Source organism: Centruroides vittatus, unplaced genomic scaffold (assembly GCF_030686945.1).
Source record: "Centruroides vittatus isolate TY-2023 unplaced genomic scaffold, ASM3068694v2 contig_630, whole genome shotgun sequence".
Taxonomy (NCBI): Eukaryota; Metazoa; Arthropoda; class Arachnida; order Scorpiones; family Buthidae; genus Centruroides; species Centruroides vittatus.
The window spans coordinates 436,905-461,695 of NW_027122387.1; positions in this window are offsets into that span (position 1 = coordinate 436,905).

Below are 24,791 nucleotides of genomic sequence, written 5' to 3' on the forward strand. Positions count from 1 at the left end.
TAGACCTATATAGCCTATATTTCATTATTTTATAAATAAATAAAATTGCATATAAATATTTATTTTTAATTTAAACTTAAATTTAATAACTTAAAAAGGATTACTTGGAATTTAATAAACACTAAATGACACAATACTTTTCGTTTATCAATATATATATTTTTTTTTAAATGCTGTATATTTACATAATTAATTATCTAGCAGAATTATATTAAATTAAATTTATTTTTATGGGAAAATCGATATAACATTCAGAAATATTTTTAGCTATAAAGTTAATAATATTGAAAATCCAGAATTAATTAATTTTAAACAATATTTTATAACTAAATATTTAATTTTCTTGCTATAATATTAAAATTTAAAGATCGTTACAAATTATCGATAAAAAAAATTAAGCAGTTTATTAATTTCGCCAATTCTTAATTAATCTTTAATTTATTTGATAGATAAGGTCAGTTAATTAACTATGTTTTGCTTTTATGTATTTCAAGTAAATCTGTGAATTTGAATCGTAAAACTGTTTAGAAAAGCGTGTTTTTTTTACAAAATTGATGGAGAAAAAACTTCATTAAATACTTAAATATTTAAATTAAACAGTAATTAGTCTTTGCAATAGTTAACTAATTTTGGTCCATTCTTTAGGGCCTCTCGGAGCCATCGAGTGAGTATAGCTGTGAGAAAACTTGGAGGCCCGTAATGGTTCCTACCCCTATAAAATTAATCTTATTTTTACTAACAACAGATAATAAAATCTTTAAAACTGATTTTTATTGATTAAAAAAACATTCTACTATTTTATTTGTTAAAAAAAAGTGGTAAAAGGGGTCCGCTTAGAGATAAAGGGACCCCGAGCCCTCATACAAGCTCTCGATGGCTCCCAGAGCTTGTATAGAGCTCCATTAATTTCGTGTACAGTTTTTGAGGCACTTTTAACTCCTCTCACTTTGTTGTATACAATGATGTACGTTTTGTAAATTCCCCACCTTTAGTTACGTGTACATTAGTTCATGGATCTCGACAAGGGCGATAAGGTTCAAAGGAACCTTATTGTACCAGAAAATTCTTTCCCTCCCAAACTATATACGGTACGTATTTTTATTTTATATCATATTTTAAAAATTTGGAGTCGAAACGAATATACAGAACACATCAGATACATTTTATTTGTATGTATATATAAATGTTAAAGAAACATTGAGCTTTAACTTTTTGAAAATTTTTTAAAAAGTTTTTCAAATATTTTCTGATATTCGCATAATTAATAAGTAAGCTTATAAAAACAAATTTGTATGGCTACACCAAAAATACCATTAAAAAAGTCCACGTAGAATGCCCCAACTCCTTAATCTGTACACGTAACTAATGGACGATCTCTTGTACAAAAGTCTATTGATATCATTCGAATTTTATTAATAAAATTCTACAAGTGAGAATAAAAATGTATTCAAATAGTTCCAATTATATCAAATCTCGGTTAATGTTACCTATGGTTCCAAAATGGCGGCTCGTCTCTGATTCCAGCAAATAGAAGAAGGGAAACAGTGGGGACGCACGTTCTAACTTAACCTAACCTAACCTATTCTAATAAATTACCATAATTATTACCAACAAAATTACAGTAGAGAGTCGTTTATCTGAACACCGGTTATCCGAACGCTTTCCAGTCGGACTATGTCGTGCTGAATCGAACTTTTTTGATACTAGATTTACTTCTAAAGTATAATTTTTATGTTTTTATATTCTTCAATATATTTATTTTGTTTGTACAAAATAAAGAAATAATTTTTAATGATACAATAGCCTCGATTATTATTATAAAAATTTTCGTTAGGCTTAAAATCGACGAAAATTCAACACGAAGCGACACGCAACGGAGAAAAATTTTAACATCGGACAGGTTAATATAGCCTATTTTTCGTACATAATCGGTTATCCGAACAACCCCCCAGTCTCCAATTGATTCGGATAAACGACTCTCTAACCGTATTTTTTTTTTTTTTTTTTTTTTTTTTGTAACTCTTTCCGCCCAGTGGGCACTAAGAGGGCCTCTTATAGTAAGCCCATTATGGGTTCGGCCAGGGTGGTGAGGGACGGGGACCGACATATCCGGACGGACCACCCCCCGAAAAATTCCTGGGGATTTCTCGACCCGTTCGGATTCGATCCCGGGTCCCCCAGGGCGGCAGGCTGCTAACCTTGACCGCTCGGCCATCCTGCCACTCTCTACTGTATTAGAATAGGTTAGGTTAGGTTAGGTTAGGTTAGAACGTGCGTTCCCACTGTTTCCTTGCTGGAAACAGACGAGCCGCCATCTTGGAACCATAGGTAACATTAACCCAAATCTCTGCACAAATTTTTTCTAGGTGATTTTTTTTAAAGTTAAACCAAAAAGAAAAAAAATTGATTTCGAAATTCTAAAACAATTTTATTTTATTCTATTTATTTTTTACATTTAAATCTAATCGGTAAGCAATAAAAGAAAGAGTATAAAAATCGGTTAATCAGCTTTTATTATTGTTATTATCATTAAAAAAAATAAGCAATGTTCTAATTTTCGTACGAATACATTACAGATACAAGTCCAATGTTAGAGTACAGTATAGCAATTACTTTAACGAAGTTAAAAACGGAAATTTTTTGATCAATAAGAATAATATCTGTTCTATTTTTACTACTTTTGAATTTAATTAAACCCCAAAATATTTCGGAGAATTTCACTCTTTGTTCGAAGGTATGAATTTTTATTAGTCTGGGCTTTTAATACATGTTTTATTTAAATCGATAAATATAACCGTGAGTTAAATATCTGGACGATATTATCAAATAAAACAAGAGAAAAATCGATTTTTAATATTAAAATCCTTACTAAATTACATCTAAATTTAATCTAAAAAAAAAAAAAAAAAAAAAAAAACACAGGGCATTTATGACTTGCTAAACGTCGCTAGATTCAGAAATTTTTCTTTCAAAATGGTGAATTTATGATTAAAAAAGAGGAAATTTATGCGAAGATTTACTCGAATTTTTAAACTTTTTTTTCTGTTTTTCATCGTTATAGGTCATAACTTTTGTAAAGATTGAATTAATAGAATAAGGCAACGTAATACTTGGATGACTGCCAAGAGGTGTGCCTGCCAGGAGGACTTTATATGAAGCGTGCAATGCTTTAACGTTGTAAGTACCATTATTCTCCAAATACGTTTTATTGAATTATAAATGTAATGGTTTTCCTGAAAAAAATATTGTGGTGATAGTAACTCTGTAACTGGCTGTGTTTAGAGATTGAATTTACGAAGACGTAACATTTAAAGTGATTTTCGGCGATAAAACGTTACTGCTTATATTTACATCATTTTGATATTCCAGAGAATTTGTATCCTAACGAGATTTTTACCATTTTATTGTAAAATTGGAATGAATTCATTAACTAGAAAAAGTGTTTTTTCTATCTCTCCTGTAAAGTTTGTTTTTTGGCATTTACAACATTATGGCATTACACGCTTCGTTTAGTAAACTGTCTCTTATCTAGGTAAAGAAAACTCGAAAAATTCCACTAGTACGTTGGTGAGGTTAAACCCCCGATCAACTATCAGTGTTTAGCGATGTATCAACACCACTAAACGGTTGGTAATTGATACTTGATACGTGATACACCTTCCTATACAGCCCACCAGTGGCCGTTTGGTGGGCTGTATAGGAAGATGTATCAAGTATCGGTTTTGAATTGTTCCCATTAACAATAATGTAATGGTATGTACGATTAGGTTACTTCTTTTCTATTTTCATCATTCATTCATCTCATTTTGTTATGTAAAATTCTGTCTGGAAGAAGTTATATATAACGATCACCATAACAACAAGAGACCCACGTAAGCTTATGTGCCATTCTCCTATCTTAGAACTATTATTATTCCAAAATTAGGTCAGGACACATCGAAACGAAAGTAAAATTTATAATTACTTTTTTTATATTATCTTTTTTAATTAATAACATATTACTGCATACAAACTAACGAGTGAGACTTTTTTTTTTTATTTAGACCCCACAGGGCCACAGAAAGAGCAAAAAATGGAAAGAGATTTGATAATTTCTTTTTAAAATATGAAATCTCTATGTTTATGTCATACGTTTACACTGTGTTTATCTGTGATTGGTTGTTTCAAATATGTTGTTTCAGTTTCAACGTTATACGGTGTTTCTTACAAAGCTAAAAAACAGTGTAAAGAAGTGATTACTATTATTGCACACTTTCATTCTTTTATGATTGAAAGTGTGCAATAATTGTAATTTCTAACAAGAAAGCATTTGATATTTTTTTACGCAGAAATCTATAGCTGATGGATTCAGATTTGAATTACTGAATTTCGAAAATAAAGTGAAATTACTGAATTATTGTTGTTTTGTTTTTTCTTTATAAAAACGGTCGATTCGATAGAGAAAAATGTGATCGCAGTGGCGCATTATTGCTTTATAGGGCCCAGGCAAATTTGAATTAGGGGTTCCATGTACAATGTTGACTTCAGACATTTTTCTTCGAGGGAATTTTTTGGGGAAATATTTTCTTATAAAAAAATTGGTTTGAAGTCCACAATCAGTAGGGACTACAGGCAATGGCCCTTTTTGCTCGTAGGATAACACGCCACTGTATGATCGAAATCGACAAAGCAGATTAAAATTATGTGCCGACAGTTCTAAATTCACCGTTTAATGATTTATCATGTTACTAATCATTACGCCTACATTTATGTGTATATGCATAGTCTACTGACAAGAATTATAGTAAGTGTTCGTACATTTAAAATTCATGAACACTTTATGAATATTTTAAATATAATGATTGCGTACAAGATACTGTCAATTAGTTTCAATTACCGGGTTCTTTTATTACCGATTTTTATCAACACGTAACATTCTTTTCAATGACAACTGTCTGGTATTAAAATTTGAAGTGCCATAAATCTCGTGCTTACAAGTCGCCGTTGTCAATGAAAATTTACATTTAAATGCAACAAGTTTTTTAATACAACTCTTTCTTTTATGAAATTCATTCACCGCTTATTGAACTGAATGGATTTCATTTATTCGTTCGTTTCGATGTGCGTGCGTGTATTTTGGATACTTGCTTATCGCTTAACTCCTTTTAAATATTAAACCACTTAAGTTTATTAAGTCTTTCGTTTTACAGAGTCTATAGTATATCTTTCACAATAGTCAAAATCCATCAGTGTCCGAGTGAACACTGACAGTGGGTTCGAACCTAACGGGCTGGCAACATGGAGATTTTCGGGTTTTCTTTACATTTGTAACACCTAAATAGGGGCCTGTTTCCATAAAAGACTTCTCGGGAGGCAATCCCACTTGGCAGATCGCCCATGTGTCGTGCCGTAATCGAATAAAACCAAACCATTCTGAGGGCCAGAATCAAATCCGAGAGAACAACAACCCTAGAAATGTTTCATAAGTGATCTGTTCTGAATGTCAGACCCCGTTCTTTTCCATCTTACTGCTCCCACTGTGGTCCTGGACAAACCCACAATGAGTATAATTTGAAAAAGGTTCTCCTACTATACGGGACAAATATTTATCAAAATACAGGGAAAATGCTTGTCTCGAGAATATTCATCGGGCACGGGACACGATGCTCTAAAACGGAACATCTGGTCATCTTAATTAAATCAATTAATGGTATCTTGCATATGCAAGATACCATCCTACATGGGCATCCGCAGAAAATCTTCCAGGGGGGAATAGCTTGGAGAAAAATAAATACATCAATAAATTTTTATTCAATTTTGGGGTTTTTTAAGACATTTAAGGTTACATATCTCAATCATTTTTACGATTATAATTTGTGTAATTTTTTACTCGATTCTAGGGAGGGGCGAGTATCCCATTTGTTCTCATGCTTGCACACAATCTACACTATAATATTTTGCGTAAATTCGTAATTAAATAAAACTTAATATATTATATTGTTGATAGATGGCGCCACATGATGTTTACAGCTCTCTGCATAGTCATTTGTTCGAAACGCGATTATCGGAAACTCCCGATAATCCGAAACAGTTTTTTTAAAAAAAGTGTAGCATTGTACTACATACCACAGAGTATAATACATATAGACCAAACTTTCCTTGTATCTGAGAATCATAATGTCTATTGTGTTGCAGCGCCGCGAAATTAGGTCATATACATTACATTACGTCGATAACATTACGTTAGATTTTGAGTAAATTAATTTACCTTCAAATACAGTAATTGCATTACAGTATCTATTGTTACAATACTTGATGTATCCAAAACACAAAAAACAAACGAATTTCTGAATTATCTGAAATTTCATTTATCAGTATATTCAGACAAAATTATTTTATAGATTCAGAAATTTTCTTGGGTGACTAATTCCAGATATGTCAATCATCCCCCACATCGTCCCAGATCAAAGATGGGAATAAAAGAAAGGCCATTTCAGTGCTCGGACGATTGAAAACCTAAAATATATATATATATATATATTCAAAATTAATTTACGAGGATATTTTATGAAATTTGCATCAATGATGAAACCTATGGTAATGATAGAATTGCATTTTTCTTAAACTTTAATATTGCACACGAAATAATATCAATATAATATTGCTTGCCGGATGATCGTGGCGGTTGAGGTATCCGATCCAGTGGCGTAGCGTTGGTGTCAGCCGCCCGGGGCGGAGGAAAATTTCGCCGCCTCTTTATTTAGGTATTTTTATAAGATATTATTATTTATTGTAAAATTTTGCCGCCCCTGCCGCCCCACTACGCTACGCCACTGATCCGATCGCTCTGGAGCACCTTGGATTGCATCTGCGCGGTCGAAAAACACCAGCAATTTTTTTTGTGTTGGTCTTTCCTGGTAGAACCCCGTCCCTCACCATCCATCTACCCCATTGTTGGCTGGCCAAACCCACGATGGACCTGTTAAAAAAGCTTTTAGTGTCCTTAGGGGACCAAATTGAATACAATTATGATTTTCAAAGCTAAACTCTTGCATTGTTTGCTTCCATGTGATCACGTTTTGAATAATTTATTTGTATAAAATTATTTATTCTGAAATATTTTTAAGAATAACGTTTAAAAGTGGTAGAAGATTATAATAAACACTTGGAGCATGTCGTCTCGCATTCCAATCTTACGTATCCATCGCAATCTGTCGCATCGCTTACGAAACGACATAGACAAACTTGAATGGGTGGCCTCAGATTTCCAGAAATCAAAATATTGTAACAAATTAATTTTAATTATAATATTTACAAAGTATTTTTTTTGTTAAGCAATCGGAATAAGTATTTCTTTTTTTAAGGAATCGAACGTAGCACATAGTGTAATATTACACGCTGGTATGCAAATTAGTCTTTGATTTGAAAACTCGTGTCGATGGGTTATTTTGCGGAGAATGGATTATTTATTAAGTAAATGGAATTTGTCTATGTCTAAAGTTGATACAGGAATACGATATATTATATTCTGAAAGCTCTCGCAACAATAGGTATTAAGATAAAGTTATATTTATAGTTTTAAAAAATCCAAAATGGAGGTTAACAAAACAAATTTGCTGTAGGTGTGATGTTGGCATATGGACAAATACATGGGAAAAGCATAAGTTTAACACAGAATATAAAGAAAACATCAAAATTCCTTGGAGAAAACTGTTTAAAATGAAAAATAAGTTTTGTGAACTATTGAAAACTATTGGATAAAAATGGCCGGCCCTGTACTCAGAGAAGTAGTGTAAGTTAAATTTATTATATTGTAAGTTGTCTGTACTGTTGTCTTAGATTTCTCATATGTTTACATAATCTTACCCAATCCAGAAATTAAATTTGGCAGTGAAATATCATACTTTCTTAGAGCCAAATCAACGTTTTTAATTAAAATCTTCTGATCAAGGCCCACTAACAGGGTCATAAAAAATGGCCACTATTTAAACTAGGTGACAATATAAAAATTAATCATGAAAAGTAATTATCCAGTTATGATTGAATCGTTTAAGCCGCGTTCTTATTATGACGTGATATTAAATAATTCAGTTTGTAACTGAATGAATGAAAATCAAATTAGTTCTCTCTTGATCCTTCTCTTAATAGATATAATGCAAATCTTATTTATCTTAATTGTATTATGCATAAAATTATCGTTTATAAGCGAGGTTGAGGCCGAAGTTTTAAACGCGAAAACGTGTACGTCGGACGTTGAGCGCCGCTTTCCTGTAAGCCTAGAAGTTTGACAATGACGTTTGGAAAGGCAGTGAAATCATGCTCGACATTCCAAACGCCATTGTCAAACTTCTAGGCTTACAGGAAAGCGGCGCTCGACGTCCGACGTACACGTTTTCGCGTTTAAAACTTCGGCCTCAACCTCGCTATAGTGCAATACATAACTCAGTTTATATGAGATCTTTTTGTAAAGTAATTTTTTTAAAAGTTTGCTTAATAACTCCTGTGCTTTTTATATAAAATTTCGGAAATTTTGCAGGGGGGTTTGACGTTATTAAATTTTGGTGGTTAAAGATTGAGAGGGGTGGGGAGATAAAGGGCGTGTATATCTCCAGTAGGGTTAGACTTAATGACGATTTTACTCGTTATTAGCATTTACAATTTTTTATAAAACCTGTCCTTACCCTCAAAATTAAACTTTTTGCCATTTTATAATATTTAAAAATATAAAAAGTTTTTTTAAATAAAATTTCGTAACAGATGGCATCTCACGCAATTTTAAATGTTGCCGGGAAAGTTAAGCAACTCGTTGCTGGAATTTATTTTAAACATAGATTTACTTCCTCTTTTTGCAAAACCGAACACCAGGCTATAATAAGTGCTAAGATATGCTAAGTCCTAAGTAGTCAATAATATAATAAACATAGTATGATAAAATTCATCATCCAAAACAACTGCACACCATTTAAAGCAATGAAATCCCTTCGGAAATTCTTTGCAGCAGAGTCGTTTGAAACATAAGTTCTGTTCTATGGCATCGGCTCTTTAAAAAAAAAATATTTTTTTGTAAATAGGAAATGAGACGAACCGGTTTCCTGTTTACCAAAAAATACATCAAAGAAACCATCTTTACCCAAAAGTCGAAAATATTGATAATTAGATAATTCCTCCAACCTTCAATAAAAATATTTTTAGAATGTTTTAGCATTTTGCAAATATCCTTACATCTCTGTTGACAAAGTTGCACAGACAACTGTAGTGTGTTTATATCCAGTGTTCCAGAGCCCATTTAGCCGCCACTCGAAAACATCGAGTGACGTTTCCACTTCCCAGGACGAGGACCTAGGGGTTGGATTTCGGGAAGCAGTGTTGGTGTTATGTGACGGTGTCGTTTACGGTAAGAAAGCGTGATATGTAAATGATTGGATGCGACGAACAAACTAGATAATGGTTCAATTGTGAATGTTACGGCGAGGAGTGTTTGTAAGGATGTGTTGTAATGAAATCGTCGAATTCGTCCAAATAACGAAATTCGTGCTTCTTCGCCCTCAAAGACCGAAGGCCTATTTTTTCGTCATTCTTCGTCACTCGTGGACCAAAGACCTATTTTTTCGTCACTCTTCTGAGAAAACCATCGTTACGTCGTCGGTCTTTTTTCTTAGGTGGTCGTCGTCTATATTGTCCATCCATAATTGTTTCCGGGTCTAAATCTCGTTCCGATTGATGTACTAATACCTATCTGGTGCCGAGGAGAGCTTATTGCACTCCAAACTGGGTCAGACGGAGCGTGTAATTTGTGGTATACCTGGCGCTAAGTATCTAGAAATCCTGTAATAAAAAGTATGGTAACTACAGTAGAGAACCGAAAATCGGAATCAATTGGGGACTGGGGTTGTTCAGATTAGTGATTTGTTCCGATTACCGATTATGTACGAAAACATACATTACAACTTCGAGTTTCACATTTCCCTATTAAATTTCTTGGAGTGCACACCTCCAATCTATACTTAAATTCTACGCTCGCTATGGCATATTCGTTGTCAGCCCTCTCACAGCAACCACAATTCTACAGATCCTACAGATAACTCGTGTTTCATAATGTGCGTGATTCCGGCTTTGCGAACTGCAGAACAAAACGATTTCGCTGTTGCATAATTGCCATTTTGAATAAGTATTCAAAATGGTAGTGGACAACAAAGTTTCGTTTACTTGGTTATGGCAACGCGAGACGAGGGACATCTGCCGCGGGGATGTCTCCTGGGAGGTCTTTTATGGATGTTACCATGTTACCTTGCCCCTATTCAGATGTTACAAACGTGAAGTAAACCAGGAAAACTCCATGTGGGTTCTCCAGGGGCTACCAGTGTTCGGTGGTTTTATCCACTAAGCTACTGGTGGGCCAGTAGACAACAAGACGTTTTGAATGCGGATGGGAGATGAAACTCCGACAGTTACTCTAGCGGTTGATGTACAAATTAGTAGTGACTTGCCCCTACACATCATACTTTTCCTTTAACAATAGAGTCGAGCCGGTAATCTAACTCCTTTCGGAGAAAAATGTTTGAATTGCAATAACATGACTTCCTCTTTGCATCGGAAGTTCGTATAAAATTAATTGGCGCCTTCTCCCCCTAAGGTTTCTATATCTGGTCTCGTCTTTCATCTAACTCCGTTCTCGAGATTAAGGAAAGACGGACGGACGACGGTAGGGATTTATAGGTCTACAATTTTTTCAAATTGCAGCCAAAGTGCATGGCTTATTAACTATTTTTGATCTGGTTTGGTAGGATCACACAATCTGGGTGAGATACGGCAACGCCAAGGGGATATCTCACGGAGGACTTATAGGCCATATTTAGCGTTAGAAATGCTAAGGAAACAGGAACATATCTACCAGTGTTTAGTGGTTTTTTTCCACTGGGGGGTCATTTTATGATTTTCGTTCCAATTAACTTTAAACAAAATGACTAAACCTAGCGTTTGGATGCGTTAAATTCAAATATAGAAATTTTTTTATTGAAATCTTAGCAATAAGTAGTCATTAATATATTGTAATAAATAATTGAAATAATAAAAGTTTTTATTTTAAATATTTATACTTTGACTTGTTTGTTTACTTTAAAAAATAAAAAATTTCTTTAATAATAATAATAAATAGGCCAGAAAACCAATTATTATTTCTAACTGGAAAATAGAAAATAATTTTTTATCCAACGATCAGAATTAGGCTATTGTTAATAGTAGTTATTAATGTAAAGTAGTCTTGTACACAATAGGAAAAAATTGTTAAAGATAAATATAGAAATAATTTGCTCGGCATGCACATTTACTTCATTATAAAGAACGTATAGAAGTAACTTCGTATTTTTTAATTCCATAATATTATGGATTTCGTTGAAAGTATTCGTTCGAGCGTGATTCAAACTGACAATAATAAATGCTCTAAGCGGTTTCTGCATTTAAAATAAGCACAGCATGAGGAAATTATCAAAAAAATAAAATTGTATTTTTGTATACATTACATTCGAAATATATTTATCATAAGTTCCTGTACTTTATCATGTTTAGAATTTAACAAGAATAAAAATTGCATCATTCTGCTTACGTCTTCTTATCACACCATTAAAAAAAAATAAATTTAAAAAGTATATACATATTAAAAAAAAAAAAAAAAAACTTAAATCAACACCTTAATGCTTGCTGAGAAATTTTTAATTAAACGAACGTTTTCGGCCTCATCTATAGGCCATCATCAGGTCGAAATACAAAAATTGGAACGCTTACGTTCCATACATAGAATACAAAATTCAAACTAAACGTTTTTTAAAAAATGGAACTAATTAACGAAAAAAATAAAAAATAAATAAATAAATAAACATATAGTGAGAAACTAGATTAAACCTAAACCTAAACCCCCCACGTACTATTAATAAAGAGTACGTGGGGGTTACTACTAGAAACTTAGGAATTAGGATGAAGGAACATAAGTATGATATTAGAAAAGGGTCCAATACAACAGTACTAGCCCAGATGGGGCAAGCTGAAGGATCAGTGGTACGGTGGAATGAGGCGAGAATCATAAAACAGGTACATTCCCCAACTTTGGCGAGAACAGCGGAAAAAATGGAAATTTACAGAAGTAAGCTAAAAGATAAATGTATTAACGCAAGGGACGCGGAAGGTCTTCCTTCGGCTTGGAAATATGCCCTTAAAAACTTATAGGAGGGGCATGAACTTAGTTATATTTAAATTGAATTATTTCTAGTTAGGATAGGTAATATTGATATTATGTTCGTTTGTTATTATTATTGTTGTTTTTCTAGTTTCTCACTATATGTTTATTTATTTATTTATTTTTTATTTTTTTCGTTAATTAGTTCCATTTTTTAAAAAACGTTTAGTTTGAATTCTGTATTCTATGTATGGAACGTAAGCGTTCCAATTTTTGTATTTCGACCTGATGATGGCCTATAGATGAGGCCGAAAACGTTCGTTTAATTAAAAATTTCTCAGCAAGCATTAAGGTGTTGATTTAAGTTTTTTATTTAATTCTGCTGGGTACGAGTATGAATCAGTATATACATATTACTATTAAATTCAGATCTTGTTTTCTACTGTTTTCTCCCTTTGGGCACCAGTCGGCCTTTTCCCTGATTCTGCCCATTATGGTTCTGCAAAGCCCACAGTGGGGTGGCCGGATGCTGAGGAGACAGACCTGGATACTGGATCCTTCGATAAGGAGGACCCCTAATGGCCGGATGCGAGTGGTTAACGTGGCAGCCTAATGCCCTGAAGGGTCGAAAAACTCAAGAGGGGTGGACTGTCCGAACCGCTCTTGGCCGCCCCATTACGGGTTCGACCAGATCCATATAGGAAGGGCCTTTTGTTTTGACAACCTCATTAAGTGCCCGCACGGTGGAAAGAACGAAAAGAAATTCCGGAGCTCCGTACTGTAGACTGACATCTTAACTGCCATCCGGCAGGCAAACTCTTAGATTTGAACCATTTAAACGCTGTAATATTTAAATTTAATGAGCTATTTTAAAGTCATAGCATTAAGAAAGTTTAAAGGTTAAAGTACTGTAAATCAATTGCTATTCTCCTGGGTAATTTATGTATTAAACCTCGTTAACGATAAGAATTTTAGCATTAACAAGCATCCTGGTTTGAATTTTCATCATTTAAAAATAATAATAATAATAATCTTAAATAGAAATTTTATAAGAACGCTTGACTTTAATAAAATTAAAATAAGTACATGTAATATTAATATAATTTATCTCTTGTTATAGAAATAAAATAAATACGTTACTAAATTTACATAAAAGAACACACTACACACATTTCAACTGAATGATAACGTTTAATTAAATAATTACAGTAAGTTATCATCTAGTTATGTCTTCTTTCCTTTTTTAAGTAGGAGTAACCGGCTGCAATTATATTTATTAAAAGGAAACGGTACCGATAATTTTATTCTTGTTAAAAAATTAGTTATAAAATGTGAAATTAGCAAATAAATATGCTTTACACACTTATTTTTTATTGAAACAAGGTTAATTATTCTATTGAAAGATACAACTTTGTAACTAGTTTTCTTACACGGGCGGATTTACACATAAGTTAAACAAGCTGCGCGTGTTTATAGCTTAAGGTCTCATATATTTACGTGCATTATAATACGCCCTTTCCCACCAAATAATAACGTTGTGGCACTAAGTTGTAAGTTAATTCCAACCTTGTCTTTACAATTAAGCCTACATTTATATTATTGGCCAAGGCGTTTAAGCGTCAGTCTACCTCTCTGTGACGCAGAATCAAATCCAGATGGACAAAAAGTCCCAAGAGTTTATTCTTGGGCAGTTTGTCTCGAGTATGTCTCTCCCCATCAGCGTTATGGGCCTGGTACGATGGACTCGATAAAAAGGCCCTCTTAGTGCCCGCAAGGTGGAAAGAGTCAAAAATGAATAAATATTATTATCCATCTGTATTAATTACAAGTGTTTAAGCACATATATATTGGTATCCTGAATATTTGATACACATAATCTTAATTTTTATAAAAGAAAAATATATTCATCAATTTAAATGTAAGTATAGACTATTTATAATCGATAGATATTTACATATTTATTAGTATTTAAATTATATCTATTAATTATAAATATACCAATATATAAACTAATTCATATTTAATATCTTGTTATATTGGACTTGATAATGTATTATATTTAATCCAATCACTGTAATAAGGAACACTTCAGGTCATTGAAACTATACTATGAAACTATCACGATTGCAGAGAAACTTAAAGTAATTTGTCTTTAAATATTGTAGATAAGTAAAGAATATAACTAGAACAGAAAATTATTAGAAAATACTTATAGTTGGAAGACGTGCATAAACATTTTGGAAATGTTCATAATTTTTTTCTTTCACGCCCTCTTAACACCTGGATAGTTTCCCATTCAATCCCAGTTTGCTCCCAGTAACGTATTTCTCCCTTAGCAGATTAGCCAATTACTTTGTCTTATCCCATCAGTCCAATCTGTAACATATATTATATATTGTGAATCTCAGTCTAGATATTCGTTTCCCAGCTTGCGGAGCAGATTTCTGCGCAGGAAAAATTTAGTTCCGCAACTCGCCATTATGGAACTTGTGGCACGGCGGGTAGAAAAAATACATATCACGTGCATAATGCGCACGTGCCATGGGCAATTTCTGGGTATAAACCTACCCATGGCGTGTTAAATATCTCGTATTAGTGCAGATCCGTAACAATAGTCATGACCGCGCCTTCATTAAGCCATTTAACTTAATGAAAACGATACCAATGATGCGAGTGCCCTTTGAGAGTTACCTTAAGAAATGGAGTTGACGCTCGCAGCTCCACAACTCCCATAGCGAGGAGTTTTAAAATTAGCTGATTTTTCCTTACAGAAATGTCTTCCGCGTATCCCGAAGCGCCATACTAGTTTTGGCCGCCGAATACCTTTCTCTACAGTGTTAAATAGGGGTATTTTAATTACGTTCAACTGGTATGCGCTATAAAATTTTTCTGATAAGCGCACAATAAATTATTTTAAATAAAATATTCGGTTAATTAATGTTACCTATGATTCCAAAATGGCGGCTCGTCTCTGATTCCAGCAAATAGAAGGAAACAGTGGACGCACGTTCTAACCTAACCTAACCTATTCTAATAAATTACCATAATTATTACCAACAAAATTATTAGAATAGGTTAGGTTAGAACGTGCGTCCCCACTGTTCCTTGCTGGAATCAGACGATCCGCCATCTTGGAACCATAGGTAACATTAACCAAATATTTTAATGTTATTTTATCAGTTGTTTTTGTTTCGTTGCTATTATTAATAGATAGATCAAAAACACTTATATAAAATGTGAAAGTTTCGTTTTTTCTCCCCATAAAAATTTCTCCATATTTCATTTTTTTTGTCCAATTAAATGGACGTGATTTCCAATATACGACACTCAAAATGTGAAGTAATATAGCCGCAGTTAGTCAATAAATCCATAAGGTGTTTTATCTTTATAATAGCTTTCTGAGAAGAATCGATTCTCTCGGACTTTTTTTTTTTTTTGCATTTCAAAATAAAGTTTAGTCACTAGACTGCACTTTATTTATTTATATATTTTTATTGTTTATTTATTGCTAATTATTTTTACTGTTGAGATTAGTAGATATTAAATGTAATTAAAGAAGTTATAGGTCTTCTCGTCAAGTAGAAGAAGTTTAGAGGGCATAATTGAAATCAAAATTAATAAATTAATTAGCATACATAAATAGCATAATATCAGAAAGGCTAAACATGGAAACGTTATCAAGAACAAAAAATATAAGAGGACCTCCTGGGAGCTTTTCTCTTTTTATGGTTTGGTTTGATGGGATACAGCAATGCAATATGCGGGCAGTCTGCCAGGTGATGCCTCCCGGAGGACTAGAAAACCGGCCCGTATTTCTGTGTTAGACACGTGAAGAAAATCCGGAAAACTCTATGTGGTTCTTAGTTCGGGGAGAAACCACGACCATCGTTCAGTAGTTTTGTCCACCGCTATTGGGCCCATTTTCTGATTATCTAGAAATTAGATTTTTTTTTATTATTCGGACAGGTTTTATTTTATTTTCTATATATAGTCTTGTAGATCGAGCTTCATTTCTCTCCACCGCGTTCGGGCCTGCTTATAGTACACAAAATGAGGCCAGATATATTTTCCGTGGTGCCAGTTACTAGTGTTTTACATAATACATGTAGATCCGTCAATTAATGAATGTCACTTCATCCATTAAAAGATTAGACTGATGGGTGGCCGAATAGATGAAACTACGAAATACTGGAAGTTGGTCGCGAGTTTGCGCCAAGTTTTCCGGATTTTCTTGGGGTGTCTAACCTGTAAATCCACCCGGAGGCATCCCCCTTGGCGCACAGTCCATCTGTCGTACTGCATTAGCCTATCCTACAATCCTACCGTTGCTTCAAATAATAAACTAATATAAAAATGAACCTTTTTAATATTAGTTTTATACTTAAGTCTAACTACCAAAAAAATAAGTAGAATTTTTTTATATAGTGCAGTCCCTGAGAACTATGCTGTTCTTCAATCCTAGGGCGCTCACAGGGAGGAGCCCTTCCTGTTCTTCCTTTGAGAAATCTTGGCTCGAAACAGTGTAATTTTTTATCTTGTTTTCCAGTAAAATAATGCACTTCTTGCACTTACACAGAAATCGGATTTATTGTATAGTCTGCCGCCTATACAACAAATTTGTTGTCTATTGTTTATTTCTACTCAGGAAAGTATCCGGGAGCTTATGGCGCTGCAGCACCCTCTTGATACCGAAGCAATGAGCATTATTACTTTAAAATAAAAATCAATATATTAATCACATCGCACGAGTTCAGTTAGGTAACTGAAGAAATTATAAGTAACATTCTCCTAGAAATGACAGGAAGCAAGTACCGTGATTCCCCTAATCTACCGAAAGCAGCTCCCATATTCTCAAAATTCTGGACACACCAACTCTTCTGTTATTCGCACAAGCACGTTAATTTGTTCAAATAAACTTATTTATCGAAATTCTTTTTTGAACCTGGATCTACAACTTACAATTCCATGTAGTGTATTTGTGCTTTACGTCGCAAACCAATCAATTATACATCAATATATCAATACAACCCTTTAATATTCTAGTTAGTACCTACTCTAGTGATTGCAATGCCAATCTTAGTGGTCTGTTTTATTTTGCGTATTTATTAATTAAATGTATTAAAAACAACTAAAATTACTGGAAAATATTGTCATAACTTGATTTTTATTGCGAATATTTTAATTTTTGATGTCCTAAGGCAAGCAATTCCTGCTCGATTCACTCCTAAATCCGTACTGATGCTAGGTTATGGAAGGTGTACGTCGATTGATGTATACACTATTTATATCTGTTGCAATGTCGGATTAGAAAATATCAATAAAACTTTCTGGTCGATCTTCTACAACTTATTTGTTGCTTCGAAGTAATCCAGCATTGAAATATTACTATAATTTGTTTAGTAATTGCAGAATATTAGTTAATGAAATACATAATTAATTACTACCGAAAGTATTAATCGAATACAATTCACGTGAAAGTAATGGATTCGTCAGTTTATAAATGTTTTTAGGATAATTCGAAATTTCTGAGCAATTTCTTTTGAAATATTTTAAGATAAATGCCATGTTTAAATTTAAACTAGCGAATAAATTATAACCCTGTCTTTTTATATATGGAAACGATAATCGTTTATCTTCGTTAAATTGATTGCATATAAAAATAGGTATTATCGTCATTCATAGTAATTGTTATCTTTTGATATCCAATTTCAGTTCGAAATCCATTTATAAATGGAGAAACTTGATCGATTTTTGTAGTTTTTCTTTTTATATTCGTCAATTTATATAAGTATACTTAATAACCCCTTTTTTAAAAATATATATGCAGGTCCCCAGTGGCCAAGTAGATAAAAATCATTGGTACTGTAGTTGGTGTGGGTTCGTCCCTGACCGACAGGCTGGCCACCAGGAGTCTTCCCATGATTTCTACACGCGTATAACACCTAAATAGGGATTAGTTCCCACAGATAGTCCTTCGGGCAGCAGATCGGTCATGTTTTTCGTTGTCTTATTCTATATATCGTATCCTACCCCATTGTAAAATATGTGTTATATGTACGAACTTGGGTGTACATTTCTTGTTGTTGCTTAAAGTTCAATTAATTAAGGTCTTCATAAACATCCTTGAAGAATTTTACTGAATTGATGTACTGTATGTACGTATATTTATATGAATAGCATCTTAAATTATCAAACTGTAAGGGGCCGTCCGTTAATTTTTCAGCCATTTTTGACTTCTTCCTTTCCGTATTGTGTACAATGATTTGCTTTCGGCAAACTCCCCCTTTTAGTAACGTGTACAACAATTCACGGACCCACCTTGACATCGAAGAAATGGCTTTTAAAAGTTCTGTAAATATTTTTAAATTGATAATTTAACTACTTGAAAAAGTCCACGTAGACAATTCCTGGACCTCCTCTCTCCCTTCAACTTTACACGTAATTAACGCACGGTCCTAATTAAATATTTCATTCGTTATAAATAAAACATTATTGAAGAGACAGATGAAAGTCTAGACCAGATATAGAAAGCTTCGGGGCGGAGGTCTTCGATTAACTATATACGAACTTCCGGTTTGGACCGGAAGTCGCATCATTTCAATTCGAAAATTTTCTCTTGGATGGAGTTAGTTACGACTCTATCGTTAACAGGAAAAGTATGATGCACACTACTAAAATTGAGAGCATTGTGACGAAAAATTGCAACCTGGCATTGTGACGATGTCACAATTGCTGGCAATAATACCTGTATTATTGCGAGCAATTATAGTATTATTAAATAAATATATAGCCAAACCTGTGAAGAACGGCTAAAGTGGCCGTTCTTTACAGGTTATTTTGCATGCAATTTTGTTGAAAAAAGACAAAATGGCCGCTATTTAGAGGAGGTTCTCCGGTATCAAGTTTCTAGAGTTGTTCGTTACAATAAACAGACTTAACATCGACCTTTATACATATTATTAAATGTTAATCTATATTGATAATTAAACATTTAACACTATATCCCGTAAAGTTACTAGTAAACTTAGTTATTAATCACTAACTCAATCAACAGATTAACTTCAATTGATTAAGAAATAATACGATTAATCTTTCATTATATATAATTTACGTTTATGGACGTTTGATGCATTATGCTATTAATAGATGTTCATTTTAAAGATCACGCTTTTACGAAAGTAAAGCTTGATATTGATGTACTTAAAGAATAAATGTTAATTTTTTAAAAATAATTAATGGACCTATCGCTTAATTTTTAAATGTTTACTAAATGAAATATTTAAAACTGCAATAAATTGTAATTATGAAAATAAATAGGTGTATAAGTTAATTTTTAATTTGTTAAAAGTCAAGGTTTATATAAGAAGGTCAGGACACGCGTACTGGAGCCGCCATTTTGAGTCGCATGTTTAAAACAAACTTGTACGAGCAGTCAGTTTTATACGGCATTAATTTAACTAAAATTGCATAAATTAGTTTAATTAATCTAATTTATGTTAACTGTCGTACAAGTTTGTTTTAAACATGCGACTCAAAAAGTGCCAAAATGGCGGCTCCAGTACGCGTGTCCTGACCTTCTTATATAGACCTTGTTAAAAGTAGAACAAAATGCTGCCATCTTGCGATAGATAAAGAAATAATTCCAAATTTATTAAATAATTTTCTACCGAAATTAATTCGAATTTTAAATAATCTTTTATTCTATTATCACGTAGAAACCGCCGCGGAGTAAATAAAAAATATAACAACAATATCGATTCAACTGTTTACGTAATAAAATATTTTAAAGTGACACTAAATTAATACTGTTTTGTCTTCTTTCTCCTGTTATAAAATATGTTGAAAATTACTTTAAAAGAAGATATTTTCATCTGATAAAAGACCTTGATCCACTCGAAATTCCTCAAAATAAGAGATAAAAAGCAGGAAGAAAGCTTTTGTGGTGGTGATTTCGCAGCATCCGTAGTGTGTCTTTGAACTGTAACAGCACGTAAAATTAAGCTTTTTCCACGTCGAAATTACGAATTATCTGTTAAATATTACACTTTAAATACAATACTTAGGATTTAATTGAATGTAAACCCCTCTTACTTTCATTCAAATGGTGAATATTTGTAATTAAGTTGAGGATCTCTTACTTCCGAATAACTGTAATTGCCCTATAATTATCCTTAAATTACCCTATTATCTTAATTTATTACAACTTGTAATATAGTTTTAATCATTATACGTTAAGAACTCTCATAAATTTTCTGAAAGTAAATATTTAAAAGTTCCCTTCAAAATTTAAAAAGAACTTTATATACATATATATATTTATATTCTGTAGAAACTAAACTGTACGTAATTATTTGCTTAACGTCTTTCTTATATACAGTACAAGTACAGTACTGTACTTGTACTGTACGTATACATATACATACAGGGCAGTAGAGAGCCAGTGGTCACGTACAGTGTTGACTTCATTTTTCCTTCGAAGAAATTTTTGGGGGAAAATATCGTTTTATAAAATATTGCCCCTTTTGCCCATAGGATAACGCGCCACTGTCGAGAGCCCGAGGTGTAGAGACGATTGTGGATTAGGACCTTTGTTGCCACTAGACACAAAAGGGCTTTCTACATAATTTTACGACATCGTAAACTAATAACGTTTACTTTAGCTGTAGAATTAATGATATACAGTTGCATTTTTCCAATTTTGGGACGTCCCCCCCGAGACCCAGTGCGCCTAAAATGTGCCTTACGTATGTACAGTATCTAGTGAGCAATCTGCTCTGGACAGAGTGGACCCCTTTTATCATTTTTTAATGAAATACATAGAATGTTTCTTTATTAATAAAGGTAGTCTGAGTTAGAGGTAGGGCCCTTTCTTCCGGGAAAAACCCCCAGCTCCTCCTCCTCCTCCTCCGATAGCCCTACATACACGTATACAAGCGACGAATTCTGTAAAAGTATAAGAGAAATATTAAATTGTTTAAATTATAACAAACGTCATAGCGTTATAAAATAAAATATCGTATTAATATACATATATTATTCTATAGAATTCTTGTTACAGTAAGCCTGAAAAGTGTGACTAGTCGAGTGATAAAAATGTCTCGCCTCTCCCGGGACTGAATTATTAGTTTATATATGGAACCCTTCACGCCAAATGCATCGATCCTCTTCAATAATCGTCTAAAACTAGCGAACAGACATACCGACAGACAAGATATTTTAATATTTAATTATATTTAAAACTTTAGAAACTTTATCTTTTAAGGGAGAAGACGAATTTTTAATTATTTAATTTAATTATTTCCGTGAAAATTCTAATAAAACAACAAACATTAATTTTTATTTACTGCTATAAAATTTTAATGTAATATAAATTAAACGGAATGTATACAGATCTTGTTTCAAGAATAAAAATGTATTTAATTAATTAAATATTTTTTTTTCTTAACTGAATAATTTATTTATAAATTTTAAAACTGTGTAATAAATTTTCATTATTAAAAATAAACATCATTAAATATTTATAAATTTCGAAACATAAATATATATTTCCCCTTTTATCTCCTTCGTGTAAAATAATATAAATATGTAAAATTATATCCACAGTTATTATTTTATTTGTTTTTTTTAACATAAAATTATGTAATTTCAATTATTTTCCTGTAGAATATCTTTATTAATAGAAAATCGGTTAAGTTTTTAATGTTTTATAACAGCCACCTCTCAACAGCGGCCAGAAATGTTTGCGAAATAACCTCCAAATAACGGCCAGCTTTTTGTGTGTGTGTATATAAAACCTACCTAAAACGGGAAGAAATTCGATACTGAAAGATTCCGGTTTACACAGGTTTTACTGCACGTATGTGCAGTAAAACCTGTGTAATCCGAACTCGCATAATAATACCGGTTTAGGAGGTTTTACTGTATTTATTTTTTCCCTTTCCTGTAAAGAATTTACTGCTATAAAAGGTATTAAAATAGTCTCTCTTTAATAGAGATTTACAGAATTTATTAAAGAGATTATCTTCCCAATTCTTTTTTCGCAGGTAACGAAGATTAAAACGGGGATTACGATGATATATTTATTTAGAAAAGGGGGGAAAAGGAGTGTTCTACGTACCGGATATTTTATTCTATTTTTATGGTTAAAAACCTGTATAAACGGAATAATAATTAATTGATTTTAATCCCGGTTGAATTCGTTAAATGCTTGTAAATTTATTGATAACGTCACTTCTCCCTCCTCTTCTAAACATTATATAGATTTAAAACTCCTTTCTGTCAGAATCTTAACCGTAGATTATAATTTAACACCTTTAAAAAGAATCTAATGCCTTCGAATAATCCCAAACGAGTATTTATACTTTTATAATCTTTTAGGAAAATAATTATCCTGTAAAATTTTCGCTCGTTTCTATAATTAACTCTCCACTCTTAACGATGATTTATGCTTATTTATCGATTTTTTATTTAAAAAAAAAAATTAATTTAAAATGCCCTAAATGAATAAAATTGTGTGTGTAAAGTTTAAAGCAATCCCATTGTTTATGACACTATCCCGGGTGTTATATATAACAGAGGGAAAGTATGGCGATTGGACCACCCCCATTTCAAGATTTTATACATTTTCGGACTCGTGGGCCATTGAAATGTCGAGAAATACAAAAAAAATTCAGGGTTTTTCACCTGTATGTATGGACGTTTGTGTGTTTGGGGCCCGATTTTGTTCACACTCTTTGAAGCTTAATAACTCCTGTTCTTTCTGTCGAAAATTTCTGAAATTTTTCAGGTAGTTTTGTATGTTATGGGGTTTGACGCTGTTAAATTTTGGTGGTTAAAGGTCGAGTGGGTAGGAAGACAGAGGGGTTCGTGTGTCGTGTCTCGAGTAGTGTCGGACTTAATAAAAATTTTACATTTACAATTTTTTATAAAACTCATCTACGCCCTTAAAATTAAGTTTTTGCCGTTTTATATTAATTAATTATATGAAAAATTTTTAATGAAATCTCTTAACAGATGGCGCCACACGCAGTTTTGATTTTTTTTTTGCCGGAAAAGTTAGGCAACTCGTTGCTGGATTTGTTTTTAGTAAATTAACTTATATAATCGATAAACTTTAAGAAAATAATTTTATAATTATAAAATTTAAGCAGTTTTTAAATAAAAATCTTTAAAAAAAATTGAAATTGCATATAATAAATTACATGCTTAGCATTAAAAAAAAAGTGTAGCTACTGTAAAACCTGTATAAAGCGGACTCGTACGTACCGAATATTTATCCGTTTTGAGCAGGGTTTATTGGCATACATAAATAAAAAGGGTTTCGTTTGAATCGTTATAATTTTTATACAGAACCTCCGAACGACGACCACCGACGTAAACATTAAAAATGGACGTTGTTGGGTGGTGTCCGTCATTACAGGTTCCACTGTATTTAATTTATAGATATGAAATTTTAATTTAAAACGTATTATTATTGTTATTGTTATTCGAATTTACTGGCAGAGATGCTAAACTTTTCACATCGTTAATATTATTAATTCTTTAATTATTTGTTACACGAGTAAATAATTAAAATTACAACAGGACTAAGCCGGGATTTCATTAAGATTTTTGTATAAAAATTGTTAAAATTTATATTTATAAAATGATTTACGTATTAAATTATTAAGAATTTCTGATAACGAATGCTTATTTAATTAATAATATATTCTCGTGTATAATTTTTACAGCGACGAAGCAAATCTTACAAGTTAATTTTTAATTATAAGCTAATTCGGTAAGAAAAATTATTGGATGAAGAGGATTACATTAAGTTCCCTTCATAAATTTCTAAGGTTACTTACAATAAATAAGATTGTTAGAGGCTCGGAGTAGGATCAGTTGAGTCGTGTTAGTTCTAAATATCAGCTTTAAAAAGAAAAGAAAGAAATAAATAAATACTTAAATAAATTATCTCTCCTATTTTCTCTTCGCCAGTTTAAAATCTACTATTTTTTTCGCTAAATACGTGAAAGATTTCGATCTCTTCAACGATAATTCCCGAACTTGCTGACAGATTTACGACCGTAGGCATAAGCACTTTTCAATGGAAAAATACCCCTAAAAATCCTATCGAAATTTTTAATATTAGTTCAGATTAAAAGTATATCTTTTCTTTTCTTTTTTGGGGGGCCGCGATTTTCAAATTGCAAACGTCGTCCGTCCGTCTGTTCTTCGTTAATCTCGAATAACTCCTGCGCTTTTTGTCGAAAATTTTTGAAATTTTGCGGGGTGGTTCGTGTATTAGAGGGTTTGTTGTTGTTAAATTTTGGTGATTATAGGTCAAGGTGATGAGGAGATAGAGGGGGTCGAACTTGACGACGATTTTATTCGTTTTTAGCATTTACACTACAAATCCCTACCCTCAAAATTAAGTTCTAATTAGATACGTGAAAATCGAGACCAGATGGGTCAAACTTATGTTTAAATTAAAGTACGCTCTCCACCTTAAATTAGTAGGGTCGTGCCCCTGTACACCATACTCTTCCTGATAACAAGAGTCTATGTAAAGTCCTTAATCGAGGTCTTCTCTTCTATGCTTTCCATATCTGTTCTCGACTTTCACGTATCTAACACTGTTCTCGAGATTAAGGAAGGACAGACA